The sequence below is a fragment of the Girardinichthys multiradiatus genome, chromosome 3 (assembly GCF_021462225.1).
Source record: "Girardinichthys multiradiatus isolate DD_20200921_A chromosome 3, DD_fGirMul_XY1, whole genome shotgun sequence".
Taxonomy (NCBI): domain Eukaryota; kingdom Metazoa; phylum Chordata; class Actinopteri; order Cyprinodontiformes; family Goodeidae; genus Girardinichthys; species Girardinichthys multiradiatus.
The window spans coordinates 24,182,454-24,201,218 of NC_061796.1; the positions used below are offsets into that span (position 1 = coordinate 24,182,454).

General features: G+C 42.2%; 1 long non-coding RNA gene across 1 annotated transcript; it reads left to right on the forward strand.

Moving 5' to 3' along the window:
* The first annotated feature begins 236 nt into the window (after nt 1-236).
* Nucleotides 237-13,284, forward strand: LOC124864115. Its single transcript, XR_007037263.1, has 3 exons — nt 237-365; nt 443-594; nt 12,806-13,284. It is a non-coding gene; the product is annotated as an uncharacterized LOC124864115 (long non-coding RNA).
* Nucleotides 13,285-18,765: the final 5,481 nt, after the last annotated feature.

Here is an 18,765-nt window from a genome sequence, read left to right on the forward strand (position 1 = left end):
ATGGCTTTCGATAATCTGGTGCTCTTTGTCTGCCAGAGAGCAGCTTATAAAACCAGGTGAACAGGTGGAGCGGGTGAGGCGTGATTAGGGAACTGGCCTGGAAGGAGCAGGTGAAAGCAATCATCAGAATGGCTTCAGCACAAAGATGATTAGCAGGCAGACAGAGGGGACATGACATAGGGCTTAACCCTGGACACATGGAATGTAGGGTGAATCTTCATGGAATGGGGAAACTGGAGACGGAGTGCCACTGGGTTCACCACCTTGGATATGTGGAAAGGTCCAACAAAACGAGGTGCAAACGTCTTGCTTTCCACTCTTAGGGGAAGATCCTTGGTGGAGAGCCAAACCTTTTGACCAACCTGGTATGTTAGTGCTGGAATGTGATGGCGATTAGCAACTCTGGATTGCATCTCCTACATTGCTGACATGGCCTTTCTAGCTTTTCTCCAAACCCGTTGGCACCTCATGGCAGCATGAGCAGACGGGACCTGGGCCTCTCTTTCTTGTATGGTGAACACCGGTGGCTGGAATCTATGGACGACGTAAAAAGGTTCCTAGACGGAAGAGAGTTGATGCCATGTTCCACCCAAGGTAAGTTGTGTGACCATTTGGTGGGATCAACATCACACAGAAAGTGGAGTTTGGTCTCCACTTCTTGGTTTGCCCTCTCAGACTGACCATCAGATTGGGGATAAAAACCAGAGGACATACTGACGGAGACTCCCAACATAGCGCAGAACTCTTTCCAAAAATGGGAAATGAACTGAGAGCCTCTGTCTGATGCGATGTTGGTGGGGAGACCGTGGAGGCGGAAACCTCTCCAGCCAAGATCTCCCCCATCACCCTCGCTGAAGGAAGGTTCTGAAGAGAAACCAGATAGACCATCTTAGAGAACCTAACACAATAGTGAGGATTACTGTGTGACCATTAGATGAGTGCAAAACAGTGGCAAAATCCATAGCGGGATGGGACCAGGGATGTGATAGAATGGGAAGTGGTCGCAATAACCCCGAGGGTGGATGTCTTGAAGACTTGGCTTAATTAAATTGGTGATGAACTCCTTGACATCCTTGATAAGGGTAGGCCACCAAAACTGAGACTGGACCACCTGTAAGGTTTTATTGACTCCAGGGTGACAGAAAAATTGTGACTTATGGCAGAACATTAGTACCTTTTGGATCAGTATAAACAGGCGATTTGCTGGGCAAGAGTCGCTACGGGTGGCGTCCCTGACTTCTCTCTCCAGATCCAGCATGGTGACAGAGAGCTTTACAGAATCCTTCTGCACCACTGGTCACAGAATAAGATTTTTCATGGATCCTGGAAAGAGCATCTTGTGATATGTTCTTTGTCCCAGGTCTGAAAGACAAGGAGGAGGTAAAACGTCCAAGAAATAATGCCCACGTGGCCTGCCTGGAATTGAGTCTTTTAGCGGATTTGAGGCTCTCCAGATTCTTATGATGTGTCCAAACAATTAATGGTTCCTTAGCTCCCCCCAGCCAGTGCCTCCATTCCTCCAATGTGAGTTTGACTCTAAGTAGTTCTTGATCCCCCACGTCATAATTGCGTTTGGCCATGGATAGTCGTGGAGCAGAATGCACAGGGGTGAACAGAACCATCAGTGGTTTTCTGGCTGAGGACAGCACTTACCCCAGTGGTGGATGCATCAACCTCCACAATTAATTATTTTTCAGGGTCAGGGGTGCAAAGAACAGGTGCTGTGGTAAATAGAAACTTCAATCTGGTGAATGCTTTTTTGGCCTTGTGGTTCTAATCAAACCGGATTTTGGAGGATGTGAGTGCATGAAGGGTAGATGCAACCTGACTGTAATTGCAAATAAAGTGGCGATAAAAGTTATCAAAGCCTAGAAACCTTTGAAGTTGTTTTCAATAAGAAGGAGTGGGCCACTCCGAAATGGCAGTGGTTTTAGCCGGGTGAACATGGCCCCTTGAATAAGGTCAAAAGCACAGTTCATAAGGGGATGGGGATAACAGTTCTTTATTGTTATGTCATTACGATCTCTGTAATTGATACAAGGCCTGAGACAGCCATTCTTCTTGCCCACAAAAAAGAATCCAGCACCGGCAAAAGAGGATGTAGGGTGTATGATGCCAGCTTTAAAGAATTATCCACATAGTTCTTCATGGCGAGGTTCTCAGGAACAGACAAAGAAAAAAGGAGCCCTCTAGGGGTGACATACCTGGGAGAAGGTCGATGGCACAATCATAGGGGCAGTGAGAGGGAAGTGCTGAGGCCCTAGACTTAGCACTTCTACTGTCATCACATGCATGATTAATAAACTGAACTAGACTACATTGGTTTATAACTAGAATTAATTTGGAATGTATTTAACTGGCTTGGAATCTCTGTATAATTGGATTGAATTGACTTTTTCTTTGGTACAGTATAATTAAAAGCATCCAAACCTGTGGTTTGGACCGTCAAGAAGTGGACTGATGAGTCAAATCAGATGTTGCAGGCCTGCTTTGACAACACAGATTGGGCTGTTTTTGAAACGTCAGCCACTAATTTAAACTACCTGAATGAAGAGGTGACATTATACAATAGTTTCTGTGAGGACCTATGTGCAGACCAAGACCATCTGCACATACAATAGCAATAAACCTTGGTTCATGTCTCATCTGAGGTAGCTGTGCAGGAATAGCCTGTTAGGCCCTAAGGGTTTTAGAAGGAATTTCTACCAGAAATTACATACCTGAAATTAATCAAGTATAGCTCCACTGATATAAGGTGTACATGCAAACTTTTGATACCTGTGCAAAGAGATAAAAGAATATTTTCCAAAGGGAAGCACTATTGCAAATTTTACTATGTAGAAGTATCAGTCAGGAAAACAGCAGCTAAAATATCTGAAAACCACACACACCCTGACAATAAACTGTTCAGACATGTACCTTCAGGTCAGTGCTACAGAGCACTGTCTGCAAAAACCAGCCACCACAGAAATCAATTCTTCCTCCAGGCTGTTTCTCTGATGAACACATGACAGTCACAGTTTCAGAACAACACCATGCATACTAGGATTGATCTCACATTATATTCTCTGTAAAGTAACTTGTGTATACCTGTACATTTAAAATATATTTTTATTTGCATTAATTTATTATATATAAAAATATTCACAGAGCAAATTGCACTGCAGTCAAATTCCTTGTTTGAGTGCACAAACTTGGCAACAAAGTTGACTCTGATTCAGATTGTTATCTGTAGTAAAATCTGTTCTGCAGGTTTGCATGGTTATTAGAAAACAATTACAATGCCAATGGCATAGCTATTTTCTGGGTCTCTGTAAAGCTCCTATTTTCCTTTGCTAACAGTTTTCATGAGGGCTGATTGTGGCATTGACCGTTATAATTACTGGACAAAAAAGGAAAAGTGGTGAGGGACCTACAGAGGAGATGGAATGGGGGAAAGGAGCTTCCACTTTCCTGTGAAGATTTACCTTTCTGTCATGGCTTTATGTGGCTGAAATGGAAAAGAGAATTGGGCTATGTTTACAGCACCATAAACCTTTCTTTTAAACCCAAGGACTTGGTCACCCTGAAACTGTAACGCAGCACCCATAAAACTGAGGCTAACACCGTCTTTTAAATCTGATGAAGCATTTATTGATTCTTTTTAGATCTTGTTTTATTTGCTCCAATTTCCCCACCTCTTGGTTAATAGAGGCGAATCAGAGGACAACAGAGAAAGGCCACCGGCTTATCTGTAGGTTTGAAAGTACAGAATGCAAGAGAGAGTGACATAAATAAAGTTACAAGAAGACATTGATGCCAAGACATAAAATTCAGTTTGATGGCTTCACTTTGGTCAGCACTGCATACCAATTCCAAATTAGATATCTGATCTTTTAGTGAGTTGGATCTTTTTCGATAATACTTTGTGAAAGATGCATTTATAAGTTAAATGTTGACTCAGTTGACAGCCTCAGCCAAAGCCGTGTGACATGTTTTAGCACAGAATGTTTCAGAAAAGCTTGTGTATCATGCTATGAAAGGCACACAGACATATTACTGGGAGATATGTTTTTTATTTTCTCTTTGGAAAATTATATTTAACTGATTTTGCAGCAGTAGTACTACAAAGATTTATTCTTCTTTTCTGGCCAAATAATTGGACCCAAAACACAACAGGGAGTGGAAATTGTTGATGTCAACTGACTTAAATAGTCCACCTAAAATGTTTATTTCAACAAAGGATCAGTTAGTAGGCAAGACTACAAGATTTTTTTTGAATATATTTCATTATGCATGATTCTGACATGTTTCTTGAATCAATATTTGTAGCTCCAGTCTACTTACAATATTCAAAGAGATTGCCCCAAAGCCTATACGTGTATTTGAAGAATAATTGTTATTTTAAATGTTCGAATCTACATGACCCAAGGGGTTTTCGTGAAGTTTGTGCTCGAAATGCCCAAATTAAATTGAATTTTTCTCAGCAATTACAAACTGTGATTAAAGCTCAGCGCTGCTCGGCCTGTGCAGTGACAGCGGGAGCCTGAAATCTCCGCCTACACGCCACAGACAAGGCCTCCACTCATTTCCACACGTTGCCACTAGGTGGCACTGTGAGCAACCTGTGATATGATCTTCGGTCATGCCGACATCTGGTCTGACAAGAAACATTCAAAATTTAGGTGAACTCTGACCTTCCTGATGGAAGCTGCACTCACTTGGTTGTTAGTGGTTGGGGCTAAAGTGATCAACGGAAAATGTTCAGCTGATGCATACCAAATTTGATGTATAAGGGAGATAAAGTGGTTAGTTTTCTTAGGGGGCGCGGTTGATCCAAATTTGAAAGTAATCCATGAGAGCTTTTTGGAAGATGACAAAGAAAAACTGCTTGAAGATTGCATGAGTGGGAGGTTAAAAGGACTTCCAACAGTGAAACATGTGACTTCCTGGTCTATGTCGACGGGGCTAAAGTGATGTCATAAGCTGACACGATGATGCATACCATATATGAAGTGGATCCAATGATGTATGAGGGAGATAAAACAGGTAAACTTTTCTAGGGGGCGCCGTTGTTCCAAACTCCTATGTAATCCATTAGAGCTGTTTGGGGGATGACAAAGAAAAAGTACTGGAAGCTTGCATGAGTGAGTTTTGAAGGGTGACATCCAACAGTGAAACATGTGACTTTATGTTTAAGTGGGCGGAGCTAAAGTGATCTCATCAATTGGCTTGATCATCCTCCATCCAAACCAGTCAGTAGTGCAGACCAACTTACACCATCATGTTATCTGTCTCTGGGAACGGTTTCATGTTAATTAGGTGACGGGGATCAAATATGGACCTTCCTTAGTAAAACATAACACTTCCTGTACTCAGGGGGTGGGGCTTCGATGATGTTAGCATTTGACCATTGAATATTGTTTGGGGCAAAAGTGGATCAATCCCAGAAGGTTTGGTGTCTCTGCAACTTTCCTTGTTAGAGCTATATTAATTTAGTGTTTTATGGCAAGAAGTCATATTTTGAGGCGTGGCCACGCCCACACGCTTTCATATAGCAAAAAGATTTTGATAACTTTTGATCGCCAATGCCTGAAGAGTACACTGAGAGATTTTGAAGTAAAAAGCTGTAGGAGGAGTTCGCTCAGACATAGAGGCCATAAACAGACAACATGGGGTCAAAATCGCAAATTCAATCCAAAATGGCCTACTTCCTGTGGGGTTTGGACCAAGGCTCCAAGAGACTTTTTTGAATATACATATGTGTACCAAATTTCACATTCCTCAGTCAAAGCTTGGCTTGGGGCTGATTTTTTTTTATTTTCAAGGGGGCACTGTGAAAGAATTAGGCCACTCCCACCAAATATCTCATCAGATCTCTTTTGGGGACAGGACTAGGTTCACACGTATTGAATTTGTTGCAGTTCAGATGATATATGTGGAAATTAGAGCCAAATGTATGGTCATGGCGCCACCACGGCCACGCCCTTTTATATAAAGTAACTGTGCTTAAAACGAAGTTAGACCCAATTATTATCGGTCACCTCACAATATGCTCAAAAACTCATGATTTTGATCATTTTGAATCCCCCATACTTTAACTGCATATTGACCATTTATGAAGCTGATAGCTCAAAATCTCTTGGAGGAAATCGTGAAACTTCGAGGTGAGTAAAATTGAAAAACGCCTAAAAATTACCCTTTGATCCAAAATATTGATATTGAAATATTGATACAAAAAATGGTATTTTAACATGCAAAACTTAAACTTTAAGATTCTAATATTCATGTTAACACTAAAAATGTAGTCTTTAATGTTTCTTAGATTCCATTGGCTTTGCAGACCTATTCACTTTTGTCTTCATACTCTGGACCTTGTGTTGGCATATGGCACTGATTGTGAACAGATAACAGTTTTCCTCAAAACCCTGTCCTGTCTGACCTTTTTCAGTAACCTTTGAATTTAATTTATCCGAGTACTCCGCCTCTGAAAGGAAATATTATAGTAGATCATTATCATGCAATGCTGTAACAAGAATCTGTTCCATTTTTATTTCCTCAGTATCAAAGAGAAAACACCATGAAGGGCAGCAATTTAATCCCTACCCTTTCATAAATTGATGCTGTTGTTTATAGTGTCACTTCCTCATTGTGTAGGGCATTAGACTAGGTAGTCCTTTTGAAAAGAAGATACAGGTCCTTCTCAAAATATTAGCTTATTGTGATAAAGTTCATTATTTTCCATAATATCATGATGAAAATTTAACATTCATATATTTTAGATTCATTGCACACTAACTAACACACTAACTCACTTCAGCCTCTTCGTTGACGCTCTCACTTGAGCGCATCTGGTCCTCTTAATCACGCAGCAGTCCAGCCTTTTGAAACCCGTTGGTGATTTTCCATGTTGATGAGGGTGAGTATAAATGTCTGATTTACAATACCGGTAATTGAATTGTAAAAGTGCTCCTGATTTATTGCACAAGTTCATTGGAAATCTTTGAACTACTCATCAATTTGATTGGTCTACTGTTACCAGGCAAGATGTTTTTGGCGGCATGAAAAAAGAATATATAAGAATATATATATATATATACACTGCTCAAAAAAATAGAGGGAACACTCAAATAACACATCCTAGATCTGAATGAATGAAAGATTCACATTGAAAACTTTGTTCTGTACAAAGTTGAATGTGCTGACAACAAAATCACACACAAATCATTAATGGACATCAAATTTATTAACCAATGGAGGCCTGGATTTGGAGTCACACACAAAATTAAAGTGGAAAAACACACTACAGACTGATCCAACTTTGATGTAATGTCCTTAAAACAAGTCAAAATGAGGCTCAGTATTGTGTGTGCCTGTATGACCTCCCTACAACGCCTGGGCATGCTCCTGATGAGACGGCGGATGGTCTCCTGAGGGATCTCCACCCAGACCTGGACTAAAGCATCCGCCAACTCCTGGACAGTCTGTGGTGCAACGTGACGTTGGTGGATGGAGCGAGACATGATGTCCCAGATGTGCTCAATCGGATTCAGGTCTGGGGAATGGGCGGGCCAGTCCATAGCTTCAATGTCTTCATTTTGCAGGAAATGCTGACACACTCCAGCCACATGAGGTCTAGCATTGTCCTGCATTAGGAGGAACCCAGGGCCGACCGCACCAGCATATGGTCTCACAAGGGGTCTGAGGATCTCATCTCGGTACCTAATGGCAGTCAGGCTACCTCAGGCGAGCACATGGAGGGCCGTGTGGCCGTCCAAAGAAATATCACCCCACACCATTACTGACCCACTCCCAAACTGGTCATGCTGAAGGATGTTGCATGCAGCAGATCACTCTCAATGGTGTCTCCAGACTGTCACGTCTGTCACATGTCTGTCACATGTGCTCAGTGTGAACCTACTTTCATCGGTGAAGAGCACAGGGCGCCAGTGATGAATTTGCCAATCCTGGTGTTCTCTGGCGCGTCCTGCACAATGTTGGTCTGTGAGCAAAACCCCCATTTGTGGAGTTCATATTCATATATATATATATATATATATATATATATATATATATATATATATATATATATACATGAGAAACTGCTTACTTCAATTGTAATGGACACGGAGACTGAAACAAAAATGAAAATAAAGAAGCAAGAAAGAGAGTGGTGTGGGGCAAAAAAGGAAACGGGAGAGAAGGAGAAAAGAATAGAAGAGAGAAAGAAGGATGAAGACAACACAAAATACCCTAGAAGACTGCTTCAACACCTGCAGAAACGAATAACAGCAATGTTACCGAATAGTGCACGGTACTAATGAAAAGATGCAAGATGTATTTAGTGGCAACTGCAGATCAGTATAGAACGTTTGTGTATCTGTTAACGGGCTGCACAGTGGTGCAGTTGGTAGCACTGTTGCCTTGCAGCAAGAAGGTCCTGGGTTCAATTCCCGGCCAGGGGTCTTTCTGCATGGAGTTTGCATGTTCTCCCCGTGCATGCGTGTGTTCTCACCAGGTACTCCGGCTTCCTCCCACAGTCCAAAGACATGCCTGTTAGGTTAATTGGTCACTCTAAAATTACCCTTAGGTGAATGAATGAGTGTGTGCTTGGTTGTTTGTGTGTTGCCCTGCAATGGACTGGCAACCTGAACAGGGTGTACCCTGCCCATAGACTGCTGGAGATAGGCACCAGCTCCCCTGCAACCCACTATGGAATAAGCGGTAGGAAATGAATGACTGACTGACTGTATCTGTTAACACCTGATTCAAAACACCTCTGGGTGTAAGTGTGAGTGTGCTTGTGTATATAAGGTTTATCCACAAAAATATGCAATAGCAAGTGTGAGGAGCCACAGACCTGGACCCTAGACAGAGACAGAGGAGATCTGAGCCACAGACATCTAAAGGCCCCCCAGAGCGCGGGAACCCCGGAAGGACCACCGCCAGGATGGTTCTATTTTTAATAGAATCTATTTCATTTATAATAAATTCCATAAAATTGTTACTGCTAAGGGAATAGATCGTTCAACAGAGCTATGACTCAGAGCTATATGTTAGTTTGGCAACTGTACTAAAAAGAAATCTAGGAGTATTCTTATTCTCCTCTAATAAACCAGGGAGCCAGCCTCCAGAATAATTACAGGTCCTTCTCAAAATATTAGCATATTGTGATAAAGTTCATTATTTTCCATAATGTCATGATGAAAATTTAACATTCATATATTTTAGATTCATTGCACACTAACTGAAATATTTCAGGTCTTTTATTGTCTTAATACGGATGATTGTGGCATACAGCTCATGAAATTCCAAAATTCCTATCTCACAAAATTAGCATATTTCATCCGACCGATAAAAGAAAAGTGTTTTTAATACAAAAAACGTCAACCTTCAAATAATCATGTACAGTTATGCACTCAATACTTGGTCGGGAATCCTTTTGCAGAAATGACTGCTTCAATGTGGCGTGGCATGGAGGCAATCAGCCTGTGGCACTGCTGAGGTCTTATGGAGGCCCAGGATGCTTCGATAGCGGCCTTTAGCTCATCCAGAGTGTTGGGTCTTGAGTCTCTCAACGTTCTCTTCACAATATCCCACACATTCTCTATGGGTTTCAGGTCAGGAGAGTTGGCAGGCCAATTGAGCACAGTGATACCATGGTCAGTAAACCATTTACCAGTGGTTTTGGCACTGTGAGCAGGTGCCAGGTCGTGCTGAAAAATGAAATCTTCATCTCCATAAAGCTTTTCAGCAGATGGAAGCATGAAGTGCTCCAAAATCTCCTGATAGCTAGCTGCATTGACCATGCCCTTGATAAAACACAGTGGACCAACACCAGCAGCTGACATGGCACCCCGGACCATCACTGACTGTGGGTACTTGACACTGGACTTCTGGCATTTTGGCATTTCCTTCTCCCCAGTCTTCCTCCAGACTCTGGCACCTTGATTTCCGAATGACATGCAGAATTTGCTTTCATCCGAAAAAAGTACTTTGGAACACTGAGCAACAGTCCAGTGCTGCTTCTCTGTAGCCCAGGTCAGGCGCTTCTGCCGCTGTTTCTGGTTCAAAAGTGGCTTGACCTGGGGAATGCGGCACCTGTAGCCCATTTCCTGCACACGTCTGTGCACGGTGGCTCTGGATGTTTCTACTCCAGACTCAGTCCACTGCTTCGGCAGGTCCCCCAAGGTCTGGAATCGGCCCTTCTCCACACTCTTCCTCAGGGTCCGGTCACCTCTTCTCATTGTGCAGCGTTTTCTGCCACACTTTTTCCTTCCCACAGACTTCCCACTGAGGTGCCTTGATACAGCATTCTGGGAACAGCCTATTCATTCAGAAATTTCTTTCTGTGTCTTACCCTCTTGCTTGAGGGTGTCAATAGTGGCCTTCTGGACAGCAGTCAGGTCGGCAGTCTTACCCATGATTGGGGTTTTGAGTGATGAACCAGGCTGGGAGTTTTAAAGGCCTCAGGAATCTTTTGCAGGTGTTTAGAGTTAACTCGTTGATTCAGATGATTAGGTTCATAGCTCGTTTAGAGACCCTTTTAATGATATGCTAATTCTGTGAGATAGGAATTTTGGGTTTTCATGAGCTGTATGCCAAAATCATCCGTATTAAGACAATAAAAGACCTGAAATATTTCAGTTAATGTGCAATGAATCTAAAATATATGAATGTTAAATTTTCATCATGACATTATGGAAAATAATGAACTTCATCACAATATGCTAATTTTTTGAGAAGGACCTGTATTTCTAGTCAATCTCTCGACCTCCTGCACAAGCTCAGGCTCCTTCCCCCCGAGCGAGGTGGCATTCCACATTCCTAGAGCCACCCAAAGCATCTGGAGATTGGGCCGCCGAGGTCTCCACCTTCTCCTGCAGCCCGATCCTCTTTGCACCGGTCTCTCATGGTTCCCCCCGCAGGTGGTGGGACCACTGGGGGATGGCCTCCGTCTATTGTTCGAGCTTGGCCCGGCCGGGTCTTGCGAGGAGCAACCCAGCTACCAGGCGCTCTCAGACGAGTCCCGACCCCAGGCCTGTCTCCAGGGAGGGAGCCCGGCTCCACCGTATCGGGCGATGTTACGTGCCTTGTTTGTGTGGTCCTCATTAAGGTGTTTTGAACCAGTCTTTGTCTGACCCGTCACCCAGAGCCTGTTTGCCATGGGAGACCCCACCAGGGGCAGTTAAGCCCCAGACAACATAGCCTCTAGGATCATTCGAGCACTCAAACCCTTCCACCACGTTAAGGTAGCAGTTCAAGGAGGGGCAGATTAAAGTTAATGCTCTATATTTAAGACTTGGTTTTTCAAAGTGGTAGGCGCATTAAATTATTCAATTTATTTGATGGCATTAAAAAAACAATCATACACCTATTAAGGCATAAATAGTTTTATTTTGGCAGGCACTAGAACAAATTCATTTCTCAACGTTTGCCACTTGAGGGCGCCAAAGGGTAACAAGATGTCATGTATCCATAGCCTTTGTGTCAGACCACCAGACACTAATGACTGCTAGACAGAATACCCGTTCCTTTTTTTAAATGGGAATGATTCCCTCTATAGCTAATCTATCTGCCCTTTCATCTCCTTTTTCCTTCATGAGCTGGTATGCAACAAAATTGGAATGTCATTTATTTTGTCTTCTATGTATATAATAATAGTGGAACTAGCAATGAACAATTATGATTATGTGTTGTGAAATAAAGAGGGTGAAAAAAAAAATGCTGATTTCGCTAACCAAGTTTTGATTTTTGTTTATTTTAGATTCTTGCAATAGGACAGCTGTATGATCAACTTATTTTTAGGGTTTTTTAGGTCACAATACTCAGGAGTTATTGATTTTTCTGGAAAGCTTAATGGAGAATCGTCCCACAAAATATAGTCTCTGCTATTGTAAGCAATAACCCTAAACAAATATTTTTCTCCTAGGTGAAGAAGGCCTGAAAAGGTGGCTGGGAGCAGCCCGACAAATGGGCCAATTGACACATTATTATTTAGGACATAAGATCATTGGGGTTCAGAAACAGTATGACTGGGAAGATTGGGGTTAAGGGATGAAAGGAAAAGTGTGGTTGAACAGGGTGTAACAGGAATGAATTAAAGCCCAAGGTATGAATGATTTATTGATGTGGGCCATCTGAGTGAAATCTGGGTGAATCAAATGATATGTTTCAGTTTCTGTGAGCTCATTATTTGTTTTGGTTTTTTATTCATAGTTGTTTTTAGGACACCTAATGAACATTTTTGAGTGCACCCAGTATTGTTTTTCTCTAATGTCGGTGTTGACTATATGTGCTCGGATGCTCACAAGTTGAAATTGTGATCTGGATTTTAGTTGCAGAGGGGGAAAACTTAAACTTAAATGTCTAATTTAGGTAGATGTAATCAAATTATTAACAGACTTGAAAAGTTGTTCATCCAAAAGCTAAATACTTTCATGGAAAATGATGCAAATATTTTGTTCTGGGGATGATTTCAAAGATTTGTATGGAAATTAATGGTTTGGACATATCTAACATTGACTAGTGGTTATAGGACAATAAAGGACAATACATTATTGTTAGAGTCTGGGATTTTTGCTTTGTATTTTTTGCCTGCTGCTTACTCTGCTTCACCACTAGATCCTGCCGGTGCTGCCGGTGCCAGAGAACAACAGGTGCTACCTGTTATCCACTCGTCAGGAGGAGCTTAAAGAGGCTGGGCAGTCAGCACTCCAGTGCTTGAGTGTTTTGCGAATGTGGCAACTCCTTGCTGGCCAAGCTACCAACTTTCTGCATTTCCTGAAAGTGTAGTTCTCTGATCTCTCGTTGTGTTCCTTCCCAGGTTAATTCCAAGACCTGGCTCAGCTCCTGTGAACCTACCAGACCAAGTACTAAAAGATTCTCCTGATCACGCTCCAGCTGACTGACCCCGGGGTTCTCAATCCTTGGACCAGCCTCTAGCGACTCCTGCCCACCAACAAACCTCACTGGCACTGGCATCATCTAAGCATGCTCGAAGTGAAGCATCTAGTGGTTTAGAATTACTGGATCATCTCAGGCTGACTCAGCCTTCAGGCTGCTCATCTAGCAGTGCCATTGGAAACCTGGCGGTGGCTTCACCTCCCTCTCCAGGCTCTGAATTTATCCCTCCGCAAGCTGGACTCCTCTCCACTATCTGTGAGCATCACCTCACATTCTATCACAAACCTTTCCTTGTACAGTAGCAACCTGTTCTCCAGTCCTCCATTTCTGTGCAGAGTGACGAATCTAGTTCCGGTACCAGATCCATTAACCCAACCTTCAATAAACTAGTTAAACTTTTCTCCGTCTCCTGAGTGTTCCTCTGCATGTGGGTTAAAGCTATTAAAACTATGACAATTATCAATTGGTTGGGCTATAATAAATGTGATTCTGGTTAAAAGTGAGAAGATGATTTTATTAGATTATCCATATATAACAGTTGACACTTTTACCAGGTGGGTTGAGAGATCTAATGCACAAAGGTAGCTAAAGTTTGTGCTGATACCAACATGACATGGCAGGATGCGCTGCCTTGGTGATGTTTTCTATGAGATCATCACCCACTGAACGCATGGGTTTAAGACCACATGGGCTGCTGACAGGAAAAACTGTGTCCCAAGCTGGATTCACAGAGAAAGGAATTGATACATTACATTCAACACTTGCAATCAGCTGTGAAGTTGTCTCATAATACACAGGAGGCTCTAACCAAAGAACCAACGGAAGAGACTCCTGATCAGATTGCACCTGGGGAGTGGATATAGAGAAATGTGTTCCACAGATCTTGGAGGGACCCCAGGTGTATTAGACCTTTTTAAAGTGGTAAGCTCCACCACATACAGTGTGACGTTTGGTTGGATGAGGGACAAACTAAGGGAGAGCCATCCCCCGTTATATCCCCCTCACCCCAACCCAGACCGCACAGAACTCTCCCATCTCTCCACTGAGCCCGCTTTTTGCTTTACTGGATTCTGATAACATAAAATGAGCTCTTAAGATCGGGACCTAAATGGCTCTGACATCTTCTCCATTCAACACCCCTCGTGGTCGAGGCCCTGCAACTGAACCAACATCTTCCAAATGCCGCAGAGCCCCACCACCTCCTAATCTATCTCCTCCAAATCAGGACCTTCAAATCACTTCTCTGTGATACAGTCTGGGCCCCAGAGGTAACTATCAGAAATGAGCACGTCCAGGAAAAACCTGGGCCCCTAATAGGAGATAGTTGTAAAATCTCTGTGCTTATATGTGACAGAACAAAACCAAAAGGATAAGAGACTGTAATAAACAATCAAAAGCCATAAACTGTCAGGTACAACCAGACACAGTTAATATCTGCAACTAAGTCATATAAACTGGCTTTATTGAACATTAGATCTGTCAGGAAAATCATTTTTAATCAATGACAATATTACTGACCACGATGTTGATATGTTTTTAACAGAAACATGGTTACATGAATTTAATGAAGCTCCCATTCTGAGAGTCAACGCCTCCGAACTACAATTTTCTTTGTGAGAGCAAACAGCAAAGAAAAGGTGGACGGGTGGCCACTTTGTTTAAAGATTCACTAAAGTGTAAAATGTAAAATAGTCTTTCTGGGCAAATTTGACTCTTTTGAATATTTGTTTCTCCAGGTAAAGAGCCTGGTCCGAACCATGTTCTTAAATATTTACAGGCCTCCTAAGTCCAAAACAAACTTTTTCACTGATTTTAATGAGCTTTTATTTGTGATATGTGTTGATTATGACTGTTTAATTATTGTGGGAGACTTCAACATGGACAATCCTGAAGACAGAACTGCAATAGATCTATGTGACACTCTTAGACATTTTAGTTTGACTCAACATGTTAAACAGCAAATGCACAAACAGGGATATATTTTGGACTTGATCATCACTAAGGGCCTAAACATTTCCACGGTGTCTGTAACTGATGTTGCCCTAGCTAACCACTTTTCTGTTATTTTTGAAAGTATCATCTCCAATGACTCAGTTTGCCAAAGAGACATAATAAGAAAACGCATCTTTAAGGACGGTGCTGCTGAAACCTTTTAACCAGATTTACTCTTCTACCTCCACTTTCCCCTGTAACACTGTAGATGAGCTGGTAGATAACTTTCAATCTAAAATCTCGGACATCATTGATTCAATTGCCCCAGTTAAAGTGAAAGTCGTTTCTGGGGAGAAAATCTCTCCGTGGAGAAGTACTCCACCAGTCAGAAGTGAATAAAAGGAGTGGAGTCGAAAAGCTGAATGCAGGCGGTGAAAGACTGGACTCCAGGTTCACTATATCTATAAAGAGAGACTATACAGATATAACCTACAACTGAAAAATGCAAGGGAATCTCTTTTTTCTGAGCTCATCAGCAAAAACATTAACAATGCTCGTGCATTATTTGCCACGGTCGACAGGCTAACAAACCCTCCTGTAACTGTAGCATCTGAACTCCACTCTACCAGGGCCTGCAATGAATTTGCCAACTTCTTCACTGAAAAAATCCAAAAGATCAGAGGGGCAGTCAGCACATCCACATCAACTCCAGTACCAAAGTTGTCTCCAAATAGAACTGATTTTGACAAAAGTTCCCAATTTCACCAAATAAACTACAAAAACTTATAAATTGTACACCAACTAAGCTCTTCTACCTGATGTCTTGATGTTTTACCCACAGCTTTCCTTAAGTAAGCTTTGCCTGTCATAACATCTGATTTGACACAAATAATAAACACGTCCCTTTTGTCAGGTGTTTTCCCCCAGTCAGGCTTGCAATCTAGGTGTAGTGATGGACTCTGACCTGAACCTTCAGAGGCACATAAAGACAGTAACAAGGTCAGCCTTCTATCACCTAAAGCACATCTCCAGGATTAAAGGACTAATGTCTCAGCAGGACCTTGAAAAACTAATTCATGTGTTCATCTTTAGTAGAATTGATTACTGCAACGGTGTCTTCAAAGGTCTGCCAAAAAAGTCGATCAGACAGCTGCAGTTGATCCAGAACGCTGCTGCCCATCTTCTCACTAAAAAAAAGAAAGTGGAGCACATCATCCCAGTTCTAAAGTCCCTACACTGGCTCCCCCTATCTCAAAGTATAGATTTTAAAATACTTCTGTTAGTCTATAAATCACTGAATGGCTTAGCACCAAAATACATTACAGATTTGTCAGTGTATTGTGGAAATATAAATGCCTTATTATTAGTAGCTAAGACTAAGATATATTTGGGACTTTGCTGTTTATAGATTGATTTTTATTAGGAGTTTTAGTTATGCTTTTGATAGTTAGAAAAAAAACTTAACAGTAGCCTCTAGTATTATAACACAATGAGTGTTCATTATTCAAGGTTGAAGTTTGCAGGTGTTTTCTATCTGTATCGTGAGAAGCCGGCAGTGTATGTGGGGAGGCAAGCTACTCCTCTCTGTGCTGGTCGGAACGTCTGATAACTATTCCACCCTGAAGCTTCCTGAAGACGTGTGGGAAACAATTCTTTATTAAATGATGAAATGTATCCCTGTTTTTTTTTTTTGCTGGTGCTGGGGAGACATCCACAGATAGAATGATTGTGTATGTAACTAAAAAAAAGGTGCTGGACAGCAACTTGGGGTATATGACGGAGTGGAGAGCAGCCCCAGTCAGACAACACCCAGACGTTTTCAGGTACCCGTGTAAGTGTGATGTCTCCCTCTCTGAATCCAGATTGGTTTTAATAAACTTGTGGAAACGTACAACAGATCTCTGACTGAGGATTGTCCTTTGGGGTGCCAAATAAAAAGAGTAGATGAGAGGTGAGGAGTCATGTAAGAGTTAACGGACAGCCAGTGAGGTTCTCTTACCTCAACATTATCAACCATCCAGACCCCTCAGGTCTTCTAGCTCAAATCTACTCTTCATACCCAGAACGAAACATGGAGAAGCAGCTTTTAGTTCTTATGCTCCACTAATCTGAAATAAACTCCCACAAAACTGTAAAAGCGCTGAAACCCTAAGTTGCTTCAAATCAAGATTAAAAACTTATTTGTTTAGAATGGCCCATGAATGTGCTATCTAAACATTATTAGTTAAGTTTTCAGTCCAATTTTTCTTTAATTTTTTTTATCCATCCTATTCTCTTTATTTTTTTAATTACCCCTGTTGTTTGATTTTCTGTATCATTGTAATGTTTTTCCTTATGTACAGTGCCTTGTTGCTGAAAAGTGGTATATAAATAAACTTGACTTGACTTGACTTGAAAACTTGGAAATCGTGAAGGGACATGTTTGAGCTGTATGTCGGATTGACCTTAGCCGAGGATGACGAGAAGAAGAAAGTCAGACTCTGGTGAGTGAGAGTGGCAGGTAATTGCTAGATACGCTAATGGGAGACAGCACAGTTTGATTGGAAGATGAAGGACATACAGGTCCTTCTCAAAATATTAGCATATTGTGATAAAGTTCATTATTTTCCATAATGTCAAGATGAAAATTTAACATTCATATATTTTAGATTCATTGCACACTAACTGAAATATTTCAGGTCTTTTATTGTCTTAATACAGATGATTTTGGCATACAGCTCATGAAAACCCAAAATCTCTCTCTCACAAAATTAGCATATCATTAAAAGGGTCTCTAAACGAGCTATGAACCTAATCATCTGAATCAACGAGTTAACTCTAAACACCTGCAAAAGATTCCTGAGGCCTTTAAAACTCCCAGCCTGGTTCATCACTCAAAACCCCAATCATGGGTAAGACTGCCGACCTGACTGCTGTCCAGAAGGCCACTATTGACACCCTCAAGCAAGAGGGTAAGACACAGAAAGAAATTTCTGAACGAATAGGCTGTTCCCAGAGTGCTGTATCAAGGCACCTCAGTGGGAAGTCTGTGGGAAGGAAAAAGTGTGGCAGAAAACGCTGCACAACGAGAAGAGGTGACCAGACCCTGAGGAAGATTGTGGAGAAGGGCCGATTCCAGACCTTGGGGGACCTGCCGAAGCAGTGGACTGAGTCTGGAGTAGAAACATCCAGAGCCACCGTGCACAGGCGTGTGCAGGAAATGGGCTACAGGTGCCGCATTCCCCAGGTCAAGCCACTTTTGAACCAGAAACAGCGGAAGAAGCGCCTGACCTGGGCTACAGAGAAGCAGCACTGGACTGTTGCTCAGTGGTCCAAAGTACTTTTTTCGGATGAAAGCAAATTCTGCATGTCATTTGGAAATCAAGGTGCCAGAGTCTGGAGGAAGACTGGGGAGAAGGAAATGCCAAAAAGCCAGAAGTCCAGTGTCAAGTACCCACAGTCAGTGATGGTCTGGGTACTGTGTCAGCTGCTGGTGTTGGTCCACTGTGTTTTATCAAGGGCAGGGTCAATGCAGCTAGCTATCAGGAGATTTTGGAGCACTTCATGCTTCCATCTGCTGAAAAGCTTTATGGAGATGAAGATTTCATTTTTCAGCACGACCTGGCACCTGCTCACAGTGCCAAAACCACTGGTAAATGGTTTACTGACCATGGTATCACTGTGCTCAATTGGCCTGCCAACTCTCCTGACCTGAAACCCATAGAGAATGTGTGGGATATTGTGAAGAGAACGTTGAGAGACTCAAGACCCAACACTCTGGATGAGCTAAAGGCCGCTATCGAAGCATCCTGGGCCTCCATAAGACCTCAGCAGTGCCACAGGCTGATTGCCTCCATGCCACGCCACATTGAAGCAGTCATTTCTGCAAAAGGATTCCCGACCAAGTATTGAGTGCATAACTGTACATGATTATTTGAAGGTTGACGTTTTTTGTATTAAAAACACTTT